We start from the raw sequence: 23768 nt of genomic DNA, 5'->3' as shown, positions 1-23768 counted from the left end.
GAGAGAGAGAGAGAGAGAGAGAGAGAGAGAGAGAGAGAGAGAGAGAGAGAGAGAGAGAGAGAGACAGAGAGAGAGAGAGACAGAGAGAGAGAGAGAGAGAGAGAGAGAGAGAGAGAGAGAGAGAGAGAGAGAGAGAGAGAGAGAGAGAGAGAGAGAGAGAGAGACAGAGAGAGAGAGAGAGAGAGAGAGAGAGAGAGAGAGAGAGAGAGAGAGAGAGAGACAGAGAGAGACAGAGAGAGAGAGACATAGAGAGAGAGAGAGAGAGAGAGAGAGAGAGAGAGAGAGAGAGAGAGAAGGGGGGAGAGAGCGAGAGAGAGAGAGGAGAGAGAGAGAGAGAGAGAGAGAGAGAGAGAGAGAGAGAAGAGAGAGAGAGAGAGAGAGAGAGAGAGAGAGAGAGAGAGAGAGAGAGAGAGAGAGAGAGAGAGAGAGAGAGAGAGAGAGAGAGACAGAGAGAGAGAGTGAGAGAGCGGGAGAGAGAGAGAGAGAGAGAGAGAGAGAGAGAGAGAGAGAGAGAGAGAGAGAGAGAGAGAGAGAGAGAGAGAGAGAGAGAGAGGTAAGATTAGAAGGATAGAGGGATAGAGGAAGGCATTAATAAGAACAACACAGATTTGGAGATTTACAACATTCACTGTTGGAGAAAATAATACCAACAACAAACAAACCCAAAAAAGAGAGCAGGGAGGCAGATTGGCAGAAGGATAGAGAGATGAGGGGATCTAGAGAAATGAAACCTTAACAACGGAGAGAGAGAGAACATTAAGAGTTATAATGAAGAGAGAGAATAATACATTTTCTTCAGCCTCCTGAGGTTAAAGAGGCTCTGAAGCACCTTCTTCACCACACTGTCTGTGTGGGTGGACCATTTCAGTTTGTCAGTGAACTGTACGCCGAGGAACTTAAAACTTTCCTCCTTCTCTGTGGAAAAGAGAGAATAGTAGAAGTAATAATGCTGGATTAAAATTTGAAAAGGTGGATATATTTATTTAACCTTTGTTGAGCAAGGCAAGTCAGTTAACAACAAATTCTTATTTTACAGTGAAGATTAATTAGAACAATCCAGATTAGTTGTCATTAGCAACCCAATCCCAGTGCTCTAGAATCCCAGCGCGTGGTTCTGACGCTCTTAGGAATTAGCCAGGGTCTGGAAATACAATAGAAGGCTATTGTCTGGAACGCTGGGTCTGGCAGACACACAGGACAACACAGGACAACACAGAACAACACAGAACAGAGGACAACACAGAACAACATAGGACAACACAGGACAACAAAGGACAACACAGAACAGAGGACAACACAGGGCAACACAGAACAACACAGGACAACACAGAACAACACAGAACACAGGACAACACAGAACAACATAGGACAACACAGGACAACACAGAACAACACAGGACAACACAGGACACAGGACAACACAGGACAACACAGGACAACAAAGAACCACACAGGACAACACAGGACAACACAGAACACAGGACAACACAGGACAACACAGGACAACAAAGAACCACACAGGACAACACAGAACAACACAGAACACAGGACAACACAGGACAACACAGGACAACACAGGACAACACAGAACACAGGACAACACAGAACAACACAGGACAACACAGGACAACACAGAACACAAGACAACACAGGACAACACAGTACAACACAGGACAACACAGAACACAGGACAACACAGGACAACACAGAACACAGAACAAACACAGGACAACACAGAACAACACAGGACAACACAGAACACAGGACAACACAGGACAACACAGAACAACGCAGGACAACACAGGACAACACAGAACACAGGACAACACAGGACAACACAGAACAACACAGGACAACACAGAACAACACAGGACAACACAGAACACAGGACAACACAGAACACAGGACAACACAGGACAACACAGGACAACAAAGAACCACACAGGACAACACAGAACAACACAGGACAACACAGGACAACACAGAACACAGGACAACACAGGACAACACAGGACAACAAAGAACCACACAGGACAACACAGAACACAGGACAACACAGGACAACACAGAACACAGGACAACACAGAACAACACAGAACAACACAGAACACAGAACAACACAGGACAACACAGAACAACACAGAACAACACAGGACAACACAGAACAACACAGGAAAACAAAGAACAACACAGAACAACACAGAACAACACATGACAACACAGGACAACACAGAACAACACAGGACAACACAGGACAACACAGAACACAGGACAACACAGGACAACACAGGACAACACAGAACAACACAGGACTACACAGAACAACACAGAACACAGGAGAACACAGGACAACACAGGACAACACAGAACAACACAGAACACAGGACAACACAGAACAACACAGAACAACACAGGACAACACAGAACAACACAGAACACAGAACAACACAGAACAACACAGAACAACACAGAACACAGGACAACACAGAACAACACAGGACAACACAGGACAACACAGGACAACACAGAACAACACAGAACACAGGACAACACAGAACAACACAGAACACAGGACAACACAGGACAACACAGGACAACACAGAACAACACAGAACACAGGACAACACAGGACAACACAGGACAACACAGGACAACACAGGACAACACAGAACAACACAGGACAACACAGGACAACACAGGACAACACAGGACACAGAACAACACAGAACAACACAGGACAACACAGAACAACACAGAACAACACAGAACACAGGACAACACAGAACAACACAGAACACAGGACAACACAGGACAACACAGGACAACACAGAACAACACAGAACACAGGACAACACAGGACAACACAGGACAACACAGGACAACACAGGACAACACAGAACACAGGACAACACAGGACAACACAGAACACAGAACAACACAGAACAACACAGAACAACACAGAACACAGGACAACACAGAACAACACAGAACACAGGACAACACAGGACAACACAGGACAACACAGAACAACACAGAACACAGGACAACACAGGACAACACAGAACACAGAACAACACAGAACAACACAGAACAACACAGAACACAGGACAACACAGAACAACACAGAACAACACAGAACAACACAGAACACAGGACAACACAGAACAACACAGAACAACACAGGACAACACAGAACAACACAGAACACAGAACAACACAGAACAACACAGAACAACACAGAACACAGGACAACACAGAACAACACAGAACAACACAGAACAACACAGAACAACACAGGACAACACAGAACACAGGACAACACAGAACAACACAGAACAACACAGAACACAGGACAACACAGAACAACACAGAACAACACAGAACAACACAGAACACAGGACAACACAGAACAACACAGAACAACACAGAACACAGGACAACACAGAACACAGAACAACACAGAACAACACAGAACAACACAGGACAACACAGAACACAGAACAACACAGAACAACACAGAACAACACAGGACAACACAGAACAACACAGGACAACACAGGACAACACAGGACAACACAGGACAACACAGGACAACACAGGACAACACAGGACAACACAGGACAACACAGGACAACACAGAACAACACAGAACAACACAGAACAACACAGAACAACACAGAACACAGGACAACACAGGACAACACAGGACAACACAGAACACAGGACAACACAGAACAACACAGGACAACACAGAACAACACAGGACAACACAGGACAACACAGGACAACACAGGACAACACAGAACACAGGACAACACAGGACAACACAGGACAACACAGAACACAGGACAACACAGAACAACACAGAACAACACAGAACAACACAGAACAACACAGAACAACACAGGACAACACAGAACAACACAGGACAACACAGGACAACACAGAACACAGGACAACACAGAACAACACAGAACAACACAGAACAACACAGAACACAGGACAACACAGGACAACACAGAACAACACAGAACAACACAGAACACAGGACAACACAGAACACAGGACAACACACAGGACAACACAGGACAACACAGGACAACACAGGACAACACAGAACACAGAACAACACAGAACAACACAGAACAACACAGAACAACACAGAACACAGGACAACACAGAACAACACAGAACAACACAGAACAACACAGAACACAGGACAACACAGAACAACACAGAACAACACAGAACACAGAACAACACAGAACAACACAGAACAACACAGGACAACACAGAACACAGAACAACACAGAACAACACAGAACAACACAGGACAACACAGGACACCACAGGACAACACAGAACAACGCAGGACAACACAGGACAACACAGGACACAGAACAACACAGGACAACACAGAACAACACAGGACAACACAGGACAACACAGAACACAGGACAACACAGAACAACACAGGACAACACAGAACAACACAGGACAACACAGGACAACACAGGACAACACAGAACAACACAGAACAACACAGAACAACACAGAACACAGGACAACACAGAACACAGGACAACACAGAACAACACAGAACAACACAGAACAACACAGAAAAACACAGAACACAGAACAACACAGTACAACACAGGACAACACAGGACAACACAGAACAACACAGGACAACACAGAACAACACAGAACAACACAGAACACAGAACAACACAGAACAACACAGAACAACACAGGACATCACAGGACAACACAGAACACAGGACAACAAAGAACAACACAGAACAACACAGAAAAACACAGAACACAGAACAACACAGGACAACACAGGACAACACAGGACAACACAGGACACAGAACAACACAGAACAACACAGAACAACACAGGACAACACAGGACGACACAGAACAACACAGAACAACACAGAACAACACAGAACAACACAGAACACAGGACAACACAGAACAACACAGAACAACACAGAACAACACAGAACAACACAGAACACAGGACAACACAGAACAACACAGGACAACACAGAACAACACAGGACAACACATAACACAGGACAACACACAACACAGGACAACACAGAACAACACAGGACGACACAGGACAACACAGAACACAGGACAACACAGAACAACACAGGACAACACAGAACAACACAGGACAACACAGGACAACACAGAACACAGAACAACACAGAACAACACAGGACAACACAGAACAACACAGGACAACACAGGACAACACAGAACACAGGACAACACAGAACAACACAGAACAACACAGGACAACACAGAACAACACAGAACAACACAGAACAACACAGAACAACACAGGACAACACAGGACAACACAGAACAACACAGGACATCACAGGACAACACAGAACACAGGACAACACAGAACAACACAGAACAACACAGGACATCACAGGACAACACAGAACACAGGACAACACAGAACAACACAGAACACAGGACAACAAAGAACAACACAGAACAACACAGAAAAACACAGAACACAGAACAACACATGACAACACAGGACAACACAGGACAACACAGGACAACACAGGACAACACAGGACAACACAGGACAACACAGGACACAGAACAACACAGGACAACACAGAACAACACAGGACAACACAGAACAACACAGGACAACACAGAACAACACAGGACAACACAGGACGACACAGGACAACACAGAACACAGGACAACACAGAACAACACAGGACAACACAGAACAACACAGGACAACACAGGACAACACAGGACAACACAGGACAACACATAACACAGGACAACACATAACACAGGACAACACACAACACAGGACGACACAGGACAACACAGAACACAGGACAACACAGAACACAGGGAGGGAGGGAGAACAACACAGGAACAACACAGAGAACAACACAGAACAACACAGGAAGGGAGGAGGGAGGGAGGGAGGACAACACAGGGGAGGGAGGGAGAACAACACAGGAGGGAGGGAGAACAACACAGGAACAGCACAGGACAACACAGGAGGGAGGGGAGGACAACACAGAGGACAACACAGGACAACACAGAGGACAACACAGAACAACACAGGAGGACAACACAGGAGAACACAGAACAACACAGAGAGAGAGGACAACACAGAGGACAACACAGAGAACAACACAGAACAACACAGAACACAGGAGAGAACAACACAGAGAACACAGAACAACACAGAACAACACAGGACAACACAGGACAACACAGAGAGAACAACACAGGAGAACAACACAGAACAACACAGAACACAGAACAACACAGAACAACACAGAGATACAGAGAGATACAGAGACAACAAAGAACAATACAGAGAGAACACAGAACAACACAGGACAACACAGGAGACAACACAGGACACAGAGAACAACACAGAACAACACAGACAGATAGAGACAGGAGACACAGAGAGAGAACAACACAGGACAACACAGAGAGACAACACATAACACAGGACAATACACAACACAGACACAGAGAGGACAGAACACAGGACAACACAGAACAACACAGAGAGACAGAGAGAGAACAGAACACAGAGAGAACAAACAGAGAGACAGAGGCAGGACAACACAGAACACAGGACAACACAGAGGACATCACAGGACAACACAGAGACAACACAGAGAGGACATCACAGGACAACACAGAACACAGACAACACAGAACAACACAGAACACAGGACAACAAAGAACAACACAGAACAACACAGAAAAACACAGAACACAGAGAGGAGAACAACACAGAGTTTTCATAGATCATCCATTTTAAGGTCTACAAGTACAACATGTCAGCCTCTATACTGTCTTGGCTGGCTGCCTCTATACTGTCTTGGCTGGCTGCCTCTATACTGTCTTGGCTGGCTGCCTCTATACTGTCTTGGCTGGCTGCCTCTATACTGTCTTGGCTGGCTGCCTCTATACTGTCTTGGCTGGCTGCCTCTATACTGTCTTGGCTGGCTGCCTCTCTACTGTCTTGGCTGGCTGCCTCTATACTGTCTTGGCTGGCTGGCTGCCTCTATACTGTCTTGGCTGGCTGGCTGCCTCTATACTGTCTTGGCTGGCTGGCTGCCTCTATACTGTCTTGGCTGGCTGCCTCTATACTGTCTTCGCTGGCTGCCTCTCTACTGTCTTGGCTGGCTGCCTCTATACTGTCTTGGCTGGCTGCCTCTCTACTGTCTTGGCTGGCTGCCTCTATACTGTCTTGGTGTCTCTCATGCAACCATGTGTGTGTGCGTGTGTGTGTGTGTGTGTGTGTGTGTGTGTGTGTGTGTGTGTGTGTGTGTGTGTGTGTGTGTGTGTGTGTGTGTGTGTGTGTGTGTGTGTGTGTGTGTGTGTGTGTGTGTGTGTGTGTGTGTGTGTGTGTGTGTGTGTGTGTGTGTGTGTGTGTGTGTGTGTGTGTGTGTGTGTGTGTGTGTGTGTGTGTGTGTGTGTTTCTCTTACATAACACTTATCAAACAGGAGATTTATGTTTCTGTATACATATGTAGAAACTTAATCTGATCACATTGTTGTTGCAGGAAATGTAACGTTGTAGTTTTAAAGGTTTAAAAAGGCTTCTAAAGTTTGTAATTTCCACCATAAAATTTCAGACCTGATTTGCCATAACAAAAAAATATATATCAACCCCGAAACAAATGTCTATGAATCAATAATCCGTATTTCACAGAACCTGTTGCTGCAGGATTATTGTCCTGCTGTGAGAAACGGGTCAAATTAAGATCCTACATCTGAATAGTCCCCTCTAACCTTCAACCTCTACCCTCCCCTATCCCACAAATCCCTGTGACCCAAACAGCCTGATGAAACAGACCAATCCCCTGGGGTTTTTGTCCCAAATAGTGCACTTCTTTTTTGGGGGATCAAAAGTACACTGAATAGGTATGAGGGTGTGGTGTGGGTCAATATCCCTGGTATTTGGGAATCCTGGGTAGACAGATTTACAGGGCAGCGGGAGAAAGCGCTCAGAGTGGCACAATGTCTGTCCTAAATGGATCCCTATTCCCTTTAAAGGGCACTACTTCTGACCGCCCCCGTATAGGGCCCTGGTCTAAAGTAGTGCACTATATAGGGCCCTGGTCTAAAGTAGTGCACTATATAGGGCCCTGGTCTAAAGTAGTGCACTATATAGGGCCCTGGTCTAAAGTAGTGCACCATATAGGGCTCTGGTCTAAAGTAGTGCACTATATAGGGCCCTGGTCTAAAGTAGTGCACTATATAGGGCTCTGGTCTAAAGTAGTGCACCATATAGGGCTCTGGTCTAAAGTAGTGCACTATATAGGGCCCTGGTCTAAAGTAGTGCACTATATAGGGCTCTGGTCTAAAGTAGTGCACCATATAGGGCTCTGGTCTAAAGTAGTGCACTATATAGGGCCCTGGTCTAAAGTAGTGCACTATATAGGGCCCTGGTCTAAAGTAGTGCACCATATAGGGAGGCCGATAAAGCCGTGCTGTTTGGCAGTGCCAGAGACAGATTAGTAACAGCCTTAAAGCAGTCTCACACAAACACAGATGTGCACACACACACACACACACACACACACACACACACACACACACACACACACACACACACACACACACACACACACACACACACACACACACACACACACACACACACACACACACACACACACACACACACACACACACACACACACACAGACAGAATGGTGATTGTAACAGAGTAGTCATGGTCTTTATGTGAAAAGAGGGATCGACAGAGGGGCGCGCAGGCGTGTGATGAGCTAAGAATAGATGCCATATGGCTTTGACCCTCTCAGGAAATCACAGAGCCTCTCTCTCTCACACACACACACACACACACACACACACACACACACACACACACACACACACACACACACACACACACACACACACACACACACACACACACACACACACACACACACACACACACACACACACACACTGAATACGTGAGCGCCATGTGAAATCCATGACGGTTGTCATAGCAACCGGCTATACATGTACAGCTCCTGCCTCTGCATTTGAAAAGTGATGGGGGAGAGAAAGGGGGTGGGAGAGAGGGGGTGGGAGAGTGGGGGAAAGAGGGGGATGGGAGGGAGAAAGCTTTGACTATGTACAGACTCAGTGAGCATAGCCTTGCTATTGAGAAAGGCTGCCGTAGGCAGACCTGGCTCCCAAGAGAAGACAGGCTATGTGCACACTGCCCACAAAATGAGGTGGAAACTGAGCTACACTTCCTAACCTCCTGCCAAATGTATGTGTCATGTTTTGTCATTAATTATCATGTCTTGTCCCTGTGCTTCCCCTTCTATTCGTTTCCCTCTGCTGGTCTTATTAGGTTCTTTCCCTCTTTCTATCCCTCTCTCTCCCCCTCCCTCTCTCACTCTCTCGCTCTCTCTTCTCTCTATCGTTCCGTTCCTGCTCCCAGCTGTTCCTATTCCCCTAATCAATCATTTAGTCTTCCCACACCTGTTCCCGATCCTTTTCCCTGATTAGAGTCCCTATTTCTCTCCTTGTTTTCCGTTCCTGCCCCGTCGGATCCTTATCTATAATTCACCGTGCTGTGTCTATGTTTTGCCCTGTCGTGTCGTGTTTCCCTCAGATGCTGCGTGGTGAGCAGGTGTCTGAGTCTGCTAGGTTCAAGTGCCTTCCCGAGGCAACCTGCAGTTCTCGATCAAGTCTCCAGTCTGTTCTTACGAGTAGTATTATGCTTTTTGTTTTGTAAAGTTTCTTACTGGATTAAAAACTCTGTTTTCGCCAAGTCGCTTTTGGGTCCTCATTCACCTGCATAACAGAAGGATCCGACCAAGGAATGGACCCAGCGACTACAGAGGCTCGTAACACTGCCGTCAAGATCCAAGGAGCCATGCTCGGCAGACACGAGCAGGAATTGTCTGCTGCTCGCCATGCCGTGGAGAACCTGGCCGCTCAGGTTTCCGACCTCTCTGGACAGTTCCAGAGTCTTCGTCTCGTGCCACCTGTTACTTCCTGGCCTGCCGAGCCTCCGGAACCTAGGGTTAATAACCCACCTTGCTACTCCGGGCAGCCCACGGAGTGCCGCTCCTTTCTCACCCAGTGTGATATTGTGTTCTCTCTCCAACCCAACACATACTCTAGTGAGAGAGCTCGGGTTGCTTACGTCATTTCACTCCTTACTGGCCGGGCCCGAGAGTGGGGCACAGCTATCTGGGAGGCAAGGGCTGATTGTTCTAACAATTACCAGAACTTTAAAGAGGAGATGATTCGGGTTTTTGACCGTTCAGTTTTTGGTGGGGAGGCTTCTAGGGCCCTGGCTTCCCTATGCCAAGGTGATCGATCCATAACGGATTACTCTATAGAGTTTCGTACTCTTGCTGCCTCTAGTGACTGGAACGAGCCGGCGCTGCTCGCTCGTTTTCTGGAGGGACTCCACACAGTGGTCAAGGATGAGATTCTCTCTCGGGAGGTTCCTTCCAGTGTGGACTCTTTGATTGCTCTCGCCATCCGCATAGAACGACGGGTAGATCTTCGTCACCAGGCTCGTGGAAGAGAGCTCGCATCAACGGTGTTTCCCTGTTCCGCATCGCAACCATCTCCCTCCTCTGGCTCTGAGACTGAGCCCATGCAGCTGGGAGGGATTCGCATCTCGACTAAGGAGAGGGAACGGAGGATCACCAACCGCCTGTGCCTCTATTGCGGATTTGATGGACATTTTGTTAATTCATGTCCAGTAAGAGGCCAGAGCCCATCAGTAAGCGGGGGGCTACTGGTGAGCGCTACTACTCAGGTCTCTTCATCTAGATCCTGTACTACTATGTCGGTCCATCTACGCTGGACCGGTTCGGGTGCTACATGCAGTGCCTTGATTGACTCTGGGGCTGAGGGTTGTTTCATGGACGAAGCATGGGTTCGGAAACATAACATTCCTTTCAGACAGTTAGACAAGCCTACGCCCATGTTTGCCTTAGATGGTAGTCATCTTCCCAGTATCAGATTTGAGACACTACCTTTAACTCTCACAGTATCTGGTAACCACAGTGAGACTATTTCTTTTTTGATTTTTCGTTCACCTTTTACACCTGTTGTTTTGGGTCATCCCTGGCTAGTATGTCATAATCCTTCTATTAATTGGTCTTGTAATTCTATCCTATCCTGGAACGTATCTTGTCATGTGAAGTGCTTAATGTCTGCCATCCCTCCCATTTCTTCTGTCCCCACTTCTCAGGAGGAACCTGGCGATTTGACAGGAGTGCCGGAGGAATATCATGATCTGCGCACGGTCTTCAGTCGGTCCCGAGCCAACTCCCTTCCTCCTCACCGGTCGTATGATTGTAGTATTGATCTCCTTCCGGGGACCACTCCTCCTCGGGGTAGACTATACTCTCTGTCGGCTCCCGAACGTAAGGCTCTCGAGGATTATTTATCTGTGTCTCTTGACGCCAGTACCATAGTGCCTTCTTCCTCTCCGGCCGGGGCGGGGTTCTTTTTGTTAAGAAGAAGGACGGTACTCTGCGCCCCTGCGTGGATTATCGAGGGCTGAATGACATAACGGTTAAGAATCGTTATCCGCTTCCCCTTATGTCATCAGCCTTCGAGATTCTGCAGGGAGCCAGGTGCTTTACTAAGTTGGACCTTCGTAACGCTTACCATCTCGTGCGCATCAGAGAGGGGGACGAGTGGAAAACGGCGTTTAACACTCCGTTAGGGCATTTTGAGTACCGGGTTCTGCCGTTTGGTCTCGCCAATGCGCCAGCTGTTTTTCAGGCATTAGTTAATGATGTTCTGAGAGACATGCTGAACATCTTTGTTTTTGTCTATCTTGACGATATCCTGATTTTTTCACCATCACTCGAGATTCATGTTCAGCACGTTCGACGTGTTCTACAGCGCCTTTTAGAGAATTGTCTCTACGTAAAGGCTGAGAAGTGCTCTTTTCATGTCTCCTCCGTTACTTTTCTCGGTTCCGTTATTTCCGCTGAAGGCATTCAGATGGATTCCGCTAAGGTCCAAGCTGTCAGTGATTGGCCCGTTCAAGGTCACGTGTCGAGTTGCAGCGCTTTTAGGTTTCGCTAATTTCTATCGGCGTTTCATTCGTAATTTCGGTCAAGTTGCTGCCCCTCTCACAGCTCTTACTTCTGTCAAGACGTGTTTTAAGTGGTCCGGTTCCGCCCAGGGAGCTTTTGATCTTCTAAAAGAACGTTTTACGTCCGCTCCTATCCTCGTTACTCCTGACGTCACTAGACAATTCATTGTCGAGGTTGGCCTTCAGAGGTAGGCGTGGGAGCCATTCTATCCCAGCGCTTCCAGTCTGACGATAAGGTTCATCCTTGCGCTTATTTTTCTCATCGCCTGTCGCCATCTGAGCGCAACTATGATGTGGGTAACCGTGAACTGCTCGCCATCCGCTTAGCCCTAGGCGAATGGCGACAGTGGTTGGAGGGGCGACCGTTCCTTTTGTCGTTTGGACAGACCATAAGAACCTTGAGTACATCCGTTCTGCCAAACGACTTAATGCCCGTCAAGCTCGTTGGGCGTTGTTTTTCGCTCGTTTCGAGTTTGTGATTTCTTACCGTCCGGGTAGCAAGAACACCAAGCCTGATGCCTTATCCCGTCTGTTTAGTTCTTCTGTGGCTTCTACTGATCCCGAGGGGATTCTTCCTTATGGGCGTGTTGTCGGGTTGACAGTCTGGGGAATTGAAAGACAGGTTAAGCAAGCACTCACGCACACTGCGTCGCCGCGCGCTTGTCCTAGTAACCTCCTTTTCGTTCCTGTTTCCACTCGTCTGGCTGTTCTTCAGTGGGCTCACTCTGCCAAGTTAGCTGGTCATCCCGGTGTTCGAGGCACTCTTGCGTCTATTCGCCAGCGCTTTTGGTGGCCGACTCAGGAGCGTGACACGCGCCGTTTCGTGGCTGCTTGTTCGGACTGCGCGCAGACTAAGTCGGGTAACTCTCCTCCTGCCGGTCGTCTCAGACCGCTCCCCATTCCTTCTCGACCATGGTCTCACATCGCCCTAGACTTCATTACCGGTCTGCCTTTGTCTGCGGGGAAGACTGTGATTCTTACGGTTGTCGATAGGTTCTCTAAGGCGGCACATTTCATTCCCCTCGCTAAACTTCCTTCCGCTAAGGAGACGGCACAAATCATTATCGAGAATGTGTTCAGAATTCATGGCCTCCCGTTAGACGCCGTTTCAGACAGAGGCCCGCAATTCACGTCACAGTTTTGGAGGGAGTTCTGTCGTTTGATTGGTGCGTCCGTCAGTCTCTCTTCCGGGTTTCATCCCCAGTCTAACGGTCAAGCAGAGAGGGCCAATCAGACGATTGGTCGCATACTACGCAGCCTTTCTTTCAGAAACCCTGCGTCTTGGGCAGAACAGCTCCCCTGGGCAGAATACGCTCACAACTCGCTTCCTTCGTCTGCTACCAGGTTATCTCCGTTCCAGAGTAGTCTGGGTTACCAGCCTCCTCTGTTCTCATCCCAGCTTGCCGAGTCCAGCGTTCCCTCCGCTCAAGCGTTTGTCCAACGTTGTGAGCGCACCTGGAGGAGGGTGAGGTCTGCACTTTGCCGCTACAGGGCACAGACTGTGAGAGCCGCCAATAAACGCAGGATTAAGAGTCCAAGGTATTGTTGCGGCCAGAGAGTGTGGCTTTCCACTCGCAACCTTCCTCTTACGACAGCTTCTCGTAAGTTGACTCCGCGGTTCATTGGTCCGTTCCGTGTCTCCCAGGTCGTCAATCCTGTCGCTGTGCGACTGCTTCTTCCGCGACATCTTCGTCGCGTCCATCCTGTCTTCCATGTCTCCTGTGTCAAGCCCTTTCTTCGCACCCCCGTTCGTCTTCCCTCCCCCTCCCGTCCTTGTCGAGCGCACCTATTTACAAGGTACGTAAGATCATGGACATGCGTTCTCGGGACGGGGTCACCAATACTTAGTGGATTGGGAGGGTTACGGTCCTGAGGAGAGGAGTTGGGTTCCGTCTCGGGACGTGCTGGACCGTTCGCTTATTGATGATTTCCTCCGTTGCCGCCAGGGTTCCTCCTCGAGTGCGCCAGGAGGCGCTCGGTGAGTGGGGGGGTACTGTCATGTTTTGTCATTAATTATCATGTCTTGTCCCTGTGCTTCCCCTTCTATTCGTTTCCCTCTGCTGGTCTTATTAGGTTCTTTCCCTCTTTCTATCCCTCTCTCTCCCCCTCCCTGTCTCACTCTCTCGCTCTCTCTTCTCTCTATCGTTCCGTTCCTGCTCCCAGCTGTTCCTATTCCCCTAATCAATCATTTAGTCTTCCCACACCTGTTCCCGATCCTTTTCCCTGATTAGAGTCCCTATTTCTCTCCTTGTTTTCCGTTCCTGCCCCGTCGGATCCTTATCTATAATTCACCGTGCTGTGTCTATGTTTTGCCCTGTCGTGTCGTGTTTCCCTCAGATGCTGCGTGGTGAGCAGGTGTCTGAGTCTGCTAGGTTCAAGTGCCTTCCCGAGGCAACCTGCAGTTCTCGATCAAGTCTCCAGTCTGTTCTTACGAGTAGTATTATGCTTTTTGTTTTGTAAAGTTTCTTACTGGATTAAAAACTCTGTTTTTGCCAAGTCGCTTTTGGGTCCTCATTCACCTGCATAACAGTATGACCATATTAGAGAGACATATTTCCCTCAGATTACACAGATCCACAAAGAATTCAAAAACACGCCAAATTTTGATGAACTCCCATATCTACTGGGTGAAATGTTACAATTACAAGTGTGTTTATTATCTATTTCATTTCCTTTGGTAATGGTGGGAGAGAGCAGTGGGAGAGAGAGGGATGGGAGAAAGAGGGTTGTGAGAGAGAGGGGTTGTGAGAGAGAGGGGTAGGAGAGAGCAGTGGGAGGGAGAGGGTTGGGAGAAAGAGGGTTGTGAGAGAGAGGGGTGGGAGGGAGAGAGACGGGTGGGAGACAGGGGTGGGAGGGAGAGGGGTGGGAGAGAGGGGGGTGAGAGAGAGGGGTGGGAGAGAGGGGGTGAGAGAGGGGTGGGAGGGACTGAGGGGGGAGAGGACTGAGAGAGGAGAGGACTGAGAGAGGAGAGGACTGAGGGGGAGAGGACTGAGGGAGGAAAGGACAGAGGGGGGAGAGGACTGAGGGAGGAGAGGACTGAGGGAGGAGAGGACAGAGAGAATGCATGACTGTGTGGAAAAGCTTGTTTTCCTGTCATTCAAATGCTGATGAGAGAAAGACCCCACCTCTGTAATGGAAGCTCCTAAATGTGTCTTTGACATGTCTACAGAGCTTAGAAAGACAAATACATTCTGAGAAGATAAACACCAATGAATAGAATCCAATATGGCTGCTGCTGCTCTCTCCCTCTCTCTCTGTCTCCCTCTCCCTCTCTCTCTCTGTCTCCCTCTCTCTCTCTCTCCCTCTTTCTCTCTCTCCTCCTCTCTCTCCCTCTCTCTCCCTCTCCTCTCTCTCCCTCTCTCTCTCCTTCTCCTCTCTCTCCCTCTCTCTCGCCCTCTCTCTCTCTTGCTCTCTCTCTGTGTCTCTCTCTCTCTCTGTCTCTCTCTGTCTCTCTCTCTGTCTCTCTCCTCCTCTCTCTCTCTCTGTCTCTCTCTGTCTCTCTCTGTCTCTGTCTCTCTCTCTCTGTCTCTCTCTCTCTCTCTCTCTCTGTCTCTGTCTCTCTCTGTCTCTCTGCCTCTCTCTTCTCCTATCTCTCTCTCTGTCTCTCTCTCCTCCTCTCTCTCTCTCTGTCTCTGTCTCTCTCTGTAGCTCTCTCTGTCTCTCTCTCTCTCTCTCTCTCTCTCTCTCTCTCTCTCTCTCTCTCTCTCTCTCTCTGTCTCTCTCTGTCTCTCTCCTCCTCTCTCTCTCTCTCTCTGTCTCTCTCCTCCTCTCTCTCTCTCTGTCTCTCTCTGTCTCTCTCTGTCTCTGTCTCTCTCTCTCTCTCTCTCTGTCTCTCTCTCTCTCTCTCTCTCTCTCTCTGTCTCTGTCTCTCTCTGTCTCTCTGCCTCTCTCTTCTCCTATCTCTCTCTCTGTCTCTCTCTCCTCCTCTCTCTCTCTCTGTCTCTGTCTCTCTCTGTATCTCTCTCTGTCTCTCTCTCTCTCTCTCTCTCTCTCTGTCTCTCTCTGTCTCTGTCTCTCTCTCTCTCTCTCTCTCTCTCTCTCTCTCTCTCTCTCTCTCTCTCTCTGTCTCTGTCTCTCTCTCTCTCTCTCTCTCTCTCTCTCTCTCTCTCTCTGTCTCTCTCTGTCTCTCTCTCCTCCTCTCTCTCTCTCTGTCTCTGTCTCTCTCTGTATCTCTCTCTCTCTCTCTCTCTCTCTCTCTCTCTCTCTCTCTCTCTCTCTCTCTCTCTCTCTCTCTCTCTCTCTCTCTCTCTCTCTCTCTCTGTCTCTGTCTCTGTCTCTCTCTCTCTCTCTCTCTCTCTCTCTCTGTCTCTGTCTCTCTCTCTCTCTCTCTCTCTCTGTCTCTCTCTGTCTCTCTCTCCTCCTCTCTCTCTCTCTGTCTCTGTCTCTCTCTGTATCTCTCTCTGTCTCTCTCTCTCTCTCTCTCTCTCTCTCTCTCTCTCTCTCTCTCTCTCTCTCTCTCTCTCTCTCTCTGTCTCTCTCTCTCTCTCTCTCTCTCTCTCTCTCTCTCTCTCTGTCTCTCTCTCTCTCTCTGTCTCTCTCTCTCTCTCTCTCTCTCTCTCTCTCTCTCTCTCTCTCTCTCTGTCTCTCTCTCTCTCTGTCTCTCCTTACTCTTACTCTCCACAGCCTGCGACCTAAGAGGTATCAGATGTTCAACATTCTCTACCTACTGTGAGTGTCTGGATCTAAGCAAAAACAAAAGAAACAGTATATTTGACCTCTCAGTTTCCTTCCTCCAAATCTATTGCAACCTAAGAAAATAAACAACAATGACAAATGGTTTGATGAGCAAAAAAGAAATTGACAAACCTGTCCAACCAGAAACATAGAGACCCAGAAAACCTGAGCCTACAGCTTCAACTATTAAAGACCAGAACACACTGGATTCCAGAACCCACTGGATTCCAGAACCCGCTGGATTCTCCAATTACCTTGAGTCTACGCCTTCACTGTGGTGAATCACTAAAACAATACAGAAATACACTACGAGAAAACGAAGGAACAGCACATCAGAAATCAGCTCAACGTCATTTTCTGGGAATATTGGAAAACTCTAAACAAACAACAACACAAAGAATTATCTATCCAACACAGAGATGTATGGATAAACCACTTCTCCAATCTTTTTGGCTCTATAACAAAGAACAAACAGCAAAAACATATACATGATCACATATACATTTTAGAATCAACTATTAAAGACCAGAACACACTGGATTCCAGAACCCACTGGATTCCAGAACCCACTGGATTCCAGAACCCACTTTGTTCTCCAATTACATTGAATGAACTACAGGACAAAATACAAGACCCCCAAATTCCAATTGGCTACTTAAACACTTAAACCTCATCCTCAGATCTGGCATCTTCCCCACTATGTGAAACCACTGACTGATCACCCCAATCCACAAAAGTGGAGACATATTTGACCCCAATAACTACCGTGGGAAATCCGTCAACAGCAACCTTGGGAAAATCCTCTGCATTATCCTTAACAGCAGACTCATACATTTCCTTAGTTAAAATATTTACGGAACATAAAATTCGACATACCAATTAGGATCACAGCCCACAAAATGAGGTGGAAACTGAGCTGCACTTCCTGCCAAATGTATGACCATATTAGAAACACATATTTCCCTCAGATTACACAGATCCACAAAGAATTTGAAAACAAACCCAATTTTGATAAACTCCCATATCTACTGGGTGACATCACAGTGTGCATCACAGCAGCAAGATGTGTGACCTGTTGCCACAAGAAAAGGTCAACCAGTGAAGAACAGACAGCATTATAAATACAAACCATATTTATGTTTATTTATTTTTCCTTTTGTACTTTAACTATTTGCACATCGTTACAACACCGTATACAGTGGGGACAGGGTGCGTACAGCATAGATGTCAGGGGCAGGAGAGCAAAATACTGTCTCCAAACGGCGCAGTATAATAACAATAAACCCACCGGAAAACAGAACAATCAAATAATGAATACATAACCCGACGCACACCAGAACAGACGAGCACAAGCACTTACAATAAACAATCACCGACATGGACATAAGGGGGAACAGAGGGTTAAATACACAACATGTAATTGATGGGATTGAAACCAGGTGTGATGGAAGACAAGACAAAACCAATGGAAAATGAAAAGAGGATCAGCGATGGCTAGAAGGTCGGTGACTTCGACCGCCGAATGAGAGAGAAGAGAGGGAAGAAAGAGATGAGAGAGAAGAGAGAAGAGAGATGAGAGGGAAGAGAGAGATGAGAGAGAAGAGAGAGATGAGAGATGAGAGGGAAGAGAGAGAAGAAAGAGATGAGAGGGAAGAGAGAGATGAGAGATGAGAGAGAGATTAGAGAGAAGAGAGAGATGAGAGGGAAGAGAGAGATGAGAGAGAAGAGGGAGAGAGAGAGATGAGAGAGAAGAGAGAAGAGAGAAGAGAGGGAAGAAAGAGATGAGAGAGAAGAGAGAGATGAGAGAGAAGAGAGGGAAGAAAGAGATGAGAGAGAAGAGAGAGATGAGAGAGAAGAGAGAGATGAGAGGGAAGAGAGAGATGAGAGATGAGAGAGAGATGAGAGAGAAGAGAGAGATGAGAGGGAAGAGAGAGATGAGAGGGAAGAAAGAGATGAGAGAGAAGAGAGAGATGAGAGGGAAGAGAGAGATGAGAGAGAAGAGAGAGATGAGAGGGAAGAGAGAGATGAGAGGGAAGAGAGAGATGAGAGAGAAGTCCTTCTGTAGCTCAGTTGGTAGAGCATGGCACTTGTAACGCCAGGGTAGTGGGTTCGATCCCCGGGACCACCCATACGTAGAATGTATGCACACATGACTGTAAGTCGCTTTGGATAAAAGCGTCTGCTAAATGGCATATATTATTATTATTATTAAGAGAGGGAAGAAAGAGATGAGAGGGAAGAAAGAGATGAGAGAGAAGAGAGAAGAGAGGGAAGAAAGAGAAGAGAGAGATGAGAGAGAAGAGAGAGATGAGAGAGAAGAGAGAGATGAGAGAGAAGAGAGGGAAGAAAGAGATGAGAGAGAAGAGAGAGATGAGAGAGAAGAAAGAGAAGAGAGAGAAGAGAGAAGAGAGGGAAGAAAGAGAAGAGAGAGATGAGAGAGAAGAGAGGGAAGAAAGAGATGAGAGAGAAGAGAGAGATGAGAGAGAAGAGAGGGAAGAAAGAGATGAGAGAGAAGAGAGAGATGAGAGAGAAGAAAGAGATGAGAGAGAAGAGAGAAGAGAGGGAAGAAAGAGAAGAGAGAGATGAGAGAGAAGAGAGGGAAGAAAGAGATGAGAGAGAAGAGAGAGAAGAGAGAGAAGAGAGGGAAGAAAGAGATGAGAGAGAAGAGAGAGATGAGAGAGAAGAAAGAGATGAGAGAGAAGAGAGAGATGAGAGAGAAGAAAGAGATGAGAGAGAAGAGAGAGATGAGAGAGAAGAAAGAGATGAGAGAGAAGAGATGAGAGAGAAGAGAGGGAAGAAAGAGATGAGAGAGAAGAGAGAGAAGAGAGATGAGAGAGAAGAGAGGGAAGAAAGAGATGAGAGAGAAGAGAGAGATGAGAGAGAAGAGAGGGAAGAAAGAGATGAGAGAGAAGAGAGGGAAGAGAGAGAGAGAGAGAGAGAGAGAGAGAGAGAGAGAGAGAGAGAGAGAGAGAGAGAGGAAGAAGTAGGACTGTGTAAAGGGTGCGTACTGAGAGAGAGAGAGGGAGGAAGAAGTAGGACTGTGTAAAGGGTGCGTACAGCATAGATGTCAGGGGCAGCAGAGCAAAATACTGTCTCCAAACGGCGCAGTATAATAACAATAAACCCACCGGAAAACAGAACAATCAAATAATGAATACATAACCCGACGCACACCAGAACAGACGAGCACAAGCACTTACAATAAACAATCACCGACATGGACATAAGGGGGAACAGAGGGTTAAATACACAACATGTAATTGATGGGATTGAAACCAGGTGTGATGGAAGACAAGACAAAACCAATGGAAAATGAAAAGAGGATCAGCGATGGCTAGAAGGTCGGTGACTTCGACCGCCGAATGAGAGAGAAGAGAGGGAAGAAAGAGATGAGAGAGAAGAGAGAAGAGAGATGAGAGGGAAGAGAGAGATGAGAGAGAAGAGAGAGATGAGAGGGAAGAAAGAGATGAGAGAGAAGAGAGGGAAGAGAGAGATGAGAGAGAAGAAAGAGATGAGAGAGAAGAGAGGGAAGAGAGAGGAGAGGGAGAGAGAAGAGAGGGAAGAGAGAGATGAGAGGGAGAGAGAAGAGAGGGAAGAGAGAGATGAGAGAGAAGAGAGAGATGAGAGAGGAGAGAGGGAAGAGAGAGATGAGAGAGAAGAGAGAAGAGAGGGAAGAGAGAGATGAGAGGGAAGAGAGAGATGAGAGAGAAGAGAGAAGAGAGAAGAGAGGGAAGAGAGAGATGAGAGGGAAGAGAGAGATGAGAGAGAAGAGAGAAGAGAGGGAAGAGAGAGATGAGAGGGAAGAGAGAGATGAGAGAGAAGAGAGAAGAGAGGGAAGAGAGAGATGAGAGGGAAGAGAGAGATGAGAGAGAAGAGAGAAGAGAGAAGAGAGGGAAGAGAGAGATGAGAGGGAAGAGAGAGATGAGAGAGATGAGAGAGAAGAGAGAAGAGAGAAGAGAGGGAAGAGAGAGATGAGAGGGAAGAGAGAGATGAGAGAGGAGAAAGAGAAGAGAGAGAAGAGAGAGATGAGAGAGAAGAGAGAAGAGAGAAGAGAGGGAAGAAAGAGATGAGAGGGAAGAAAGAGATGAGAGAGAAGAGAGAAGAGAGGGAAGAGAGAGATGAGAGAGAAGAGAGAAGAGAGAAGAGAGGGAAGAAAGAGATCAGAGGGAAGAAAGAGATGAGAGAGAAGAAAGAGATGAGAGAGAAGAGAGAAGAGAGGGAAGAGAGAGATGAGAGGGAAGAGAGAGATGAGAGAGGAGAGGGAGATGAGAGAGAAGAAAGAGATGAGAGAGAAGAGAGAAGAGAGAAGAGAGGGAAGAAAGAGAAGAGAGAGAAGAGAGAGAAGAAAGAGATGAGAGAGAAGAGGGAGAGAGAGAAGAGAGGGAAGAGAGAGATGAGAGAGGAGAGGGAGATGAGAGAGAAGAAAGAGATGAGAGAGAAGAGAGAAGAGAGAAGAGAGGGAAGAAAGAGAAGAGAGAGAAGAGAGAGAAGAAAGAGATGAGAGAGAAGAGGGAGAGAGAGAAGAGAGGGAAGAAAGAGATGAGAGGGAAGAAAGAGATGAGAGAGAAGAAAGAGATGAGAGAGAAGAGAGAGATGAGAGAGGAGAGGGAGAGAGAGAAGAGAGGGAGAGAGAGAAGAGAGGGAAGAAAGAGAAGAGAGAGAAGAAAGAAGAGAGGGAAGAGAGGGAAGAGAGAGATGAGAGAGAAGAGAGAGATGAGAGAGAAGAGAGGGAAGAGAGAGATGAGAGAGAAGAGAGAAGAGAGGGAAGAGAGGGAAGAGAGAGATGAGAGAGAAGAGAGAGATGAGAGAGAAGAGAGGGAAGAGAGAGATGAGAGAGAAGAGAGAAGAGAGGGAAGAGAGGGAAGAGAGAGATGAGAGAGAAGAGAGAGATGAGAGAGAAGAGAGGGAAGAGAGAGATGAGAGAGAAGAGAGAAGAGAGGGAAGAAAGAGAAGAGAGAGAAGAAAGAGATGAGAGAGAAGGGAGGGAAGAAAGAGATGACAGAGATGAGAGAGAAGAGAGAGATGAGAGAGATGAGAGAGATGAGAGAGAAGGGAGAGAAGAGAGAGAAGAGAGAGATGAGAGGGAAGAAAGAGATGAGAGAGAAGAGAGAGATGAGAGAGAAGAGAGGGAAGAGAGAGATGAGAGAGAAGAGAGAAGAGAGGGAAGAAAGAGAAGAGAGAGAAGAAAGAGATGAGAGAGAAGGGAGGGAAGAAAGAGATGACAGAGATGAGAGAGAAGAGAGAGATGAGAGAGATGAGAGAGATGAGAGAGAAGAGAGAGAAGAGAGAGAAGAGAGAGATGAGAGAGAAGGGAGAGAAGAGAGAGAAGAGAGAGAAGAGAGAGATGAGAGAGAAGGGAGAGAAGAGAGAGAAGAGAGAGATGAGAGAGAAGAGAGAGATGAGAGAGAAGGGAGAGAAGAGAGAGAAGAGAGAGATGAGAGAGAAGAGAGAGATGAGAGAGAAGAGAGAGATGAGAGAGAAGGGAGGGAAGAGAGAGATGAGAGAGAAGAGAGAAGAGAGGGACGAAAGAGAAGAGAGAGAAGAGAGAGATGAGAGGGAAGAAAGAGATGAGAGAGAAGAGAGAGATGAGAGAGGGAAGAGAGAGATGAGAGAGAAGAGAGAGAAGAGAGAGAAGAGAGAGAAGAGAGAGATGAGAGAGAAGGGAGAGAAGAGAGAGAAGAGAGAGAAGAGAGAGATGAGAGAGAAGGGAGAGAAGAGAGAGAAGAGAGAGATGAGAGAGAAGAGAGAGATGAGAGAGAAGGGAGAGAAGAGAGAGAAGAGAGAGATGAGAGAGAAGAGAGAGATGAGAGAGAAGGGAGAGAAGAGAGAGAAGAGAGAGATGAGAGAGAAGAGAGGGAAGAAAGAGAAGAGAGAGAAGAGAGAGATGAGAGAGATGAGAGAGAAGGGAGAGAAGAGAGAGAAGAGAGAGATGAGAGAGATGAGAGAGAAGAGAGAGATGAGAGAGAAGGGAGAGAAGAGAGAGATGAGAGAGAAGAGAGGGAAGGAGAGAGAGAGAGAGAAGAGAGAGAAGAGAGAGAAGAGAGAGATGAGAGAGATGAGAGAGAAGGGAGAGAAGAGAGAGATGAGAGAGAAGAGAGGGAAGGAGAGAAGAGAGAGAAGAGAGAGAAGAGAGAGAAGAGAGAGAAGAGAGAGAAGAGAGAGAAGAGAGAGATGAGAGAGAAGAGAGGGAAGAAAGAGAAGAGAGAGAAGAGAGAGATGAGAGAGAAGGGAGAGAAGAGAGAGATGAGAGAGATGAGAGAGATGAGAGAGAAGGGAGAGAAGAGAGAGAAGAGAGAGATGAGAGAGAAGAGAGAGATGAGAGAGAAGAGAGAGATGAGAGAGAAGGGAGAGAAGAGAGAGAAGAGAGAGATGAGAGAGAAGAGAGGGAAGAAAGAGAAGAGAGAGAAGAGAGAGATGAGAGAGATGAGAGAGAAGGGAGAGAAGAGAGAGAAGAGAGAGATGAGAGAGATGAGAGAGAAGAGAGAGATGAGAGAGAAGGGAGAGAAGAGAGAGATGAGAGAGAAGAGAGGGAAGGGAGAGAAGAGAGAGAAGAGAGAGAAGAGAGAGAAGAGAGAGATGAGAGAGATGAGAGAGAAGGGAGAGAAGAGAGAGATGAGAGAGAAGAGAGGGAAGGGAGAGAAGAGAGAGAAGAGAGAGAAGAGAGAGAAGAGAGAGAAGAGAGAGAAGAGAGAGATGAGAGAGAAGAGAGGGAAGAAAGAGAAGAGAGAGAAGAGAGAGATGAGAGAGAAGGGAGAGAAGAGAGAGAAGAGAGAGATGAGAGAGATGAGAGGGAAGAAAGAGATGAGAGAGATGAGAGGGAAGGGAGAGATGAGAGAGGAGAGGGAGAGAGAGAAGAGAGAGATGAGAGAGGAGAGGGAGAGAGAGAAGAGAGAGATGAGAGAGATGAGAGGGAAGGGAGAGATGAGAGAGGAGAGGGAGAGAGAGAAGAGAGGGAAGAAA

The sequence above is a fragment of the Oncorhynchus gorbuscha genome, linkage group LG09 (genome assembly GCF_021184085.1).
Source record: "Oncorhynchus gorbuscha isolate QuinsamMale2020 ecotype Even-year linkage group LG09, OgorEven_v1.0, whole genome shotgun sequence".
Classification (NCBI taxonomy): domain Eukaryota; kingdom Metazoa; phylum Chordata; class Actinopteri; order Salmoniformes; family Salmonidae; genus Oncorhynchus; species Oncorhynchus gorbuscha.
Note: the sequence above shows the minus strand (reverse complement) of the source record.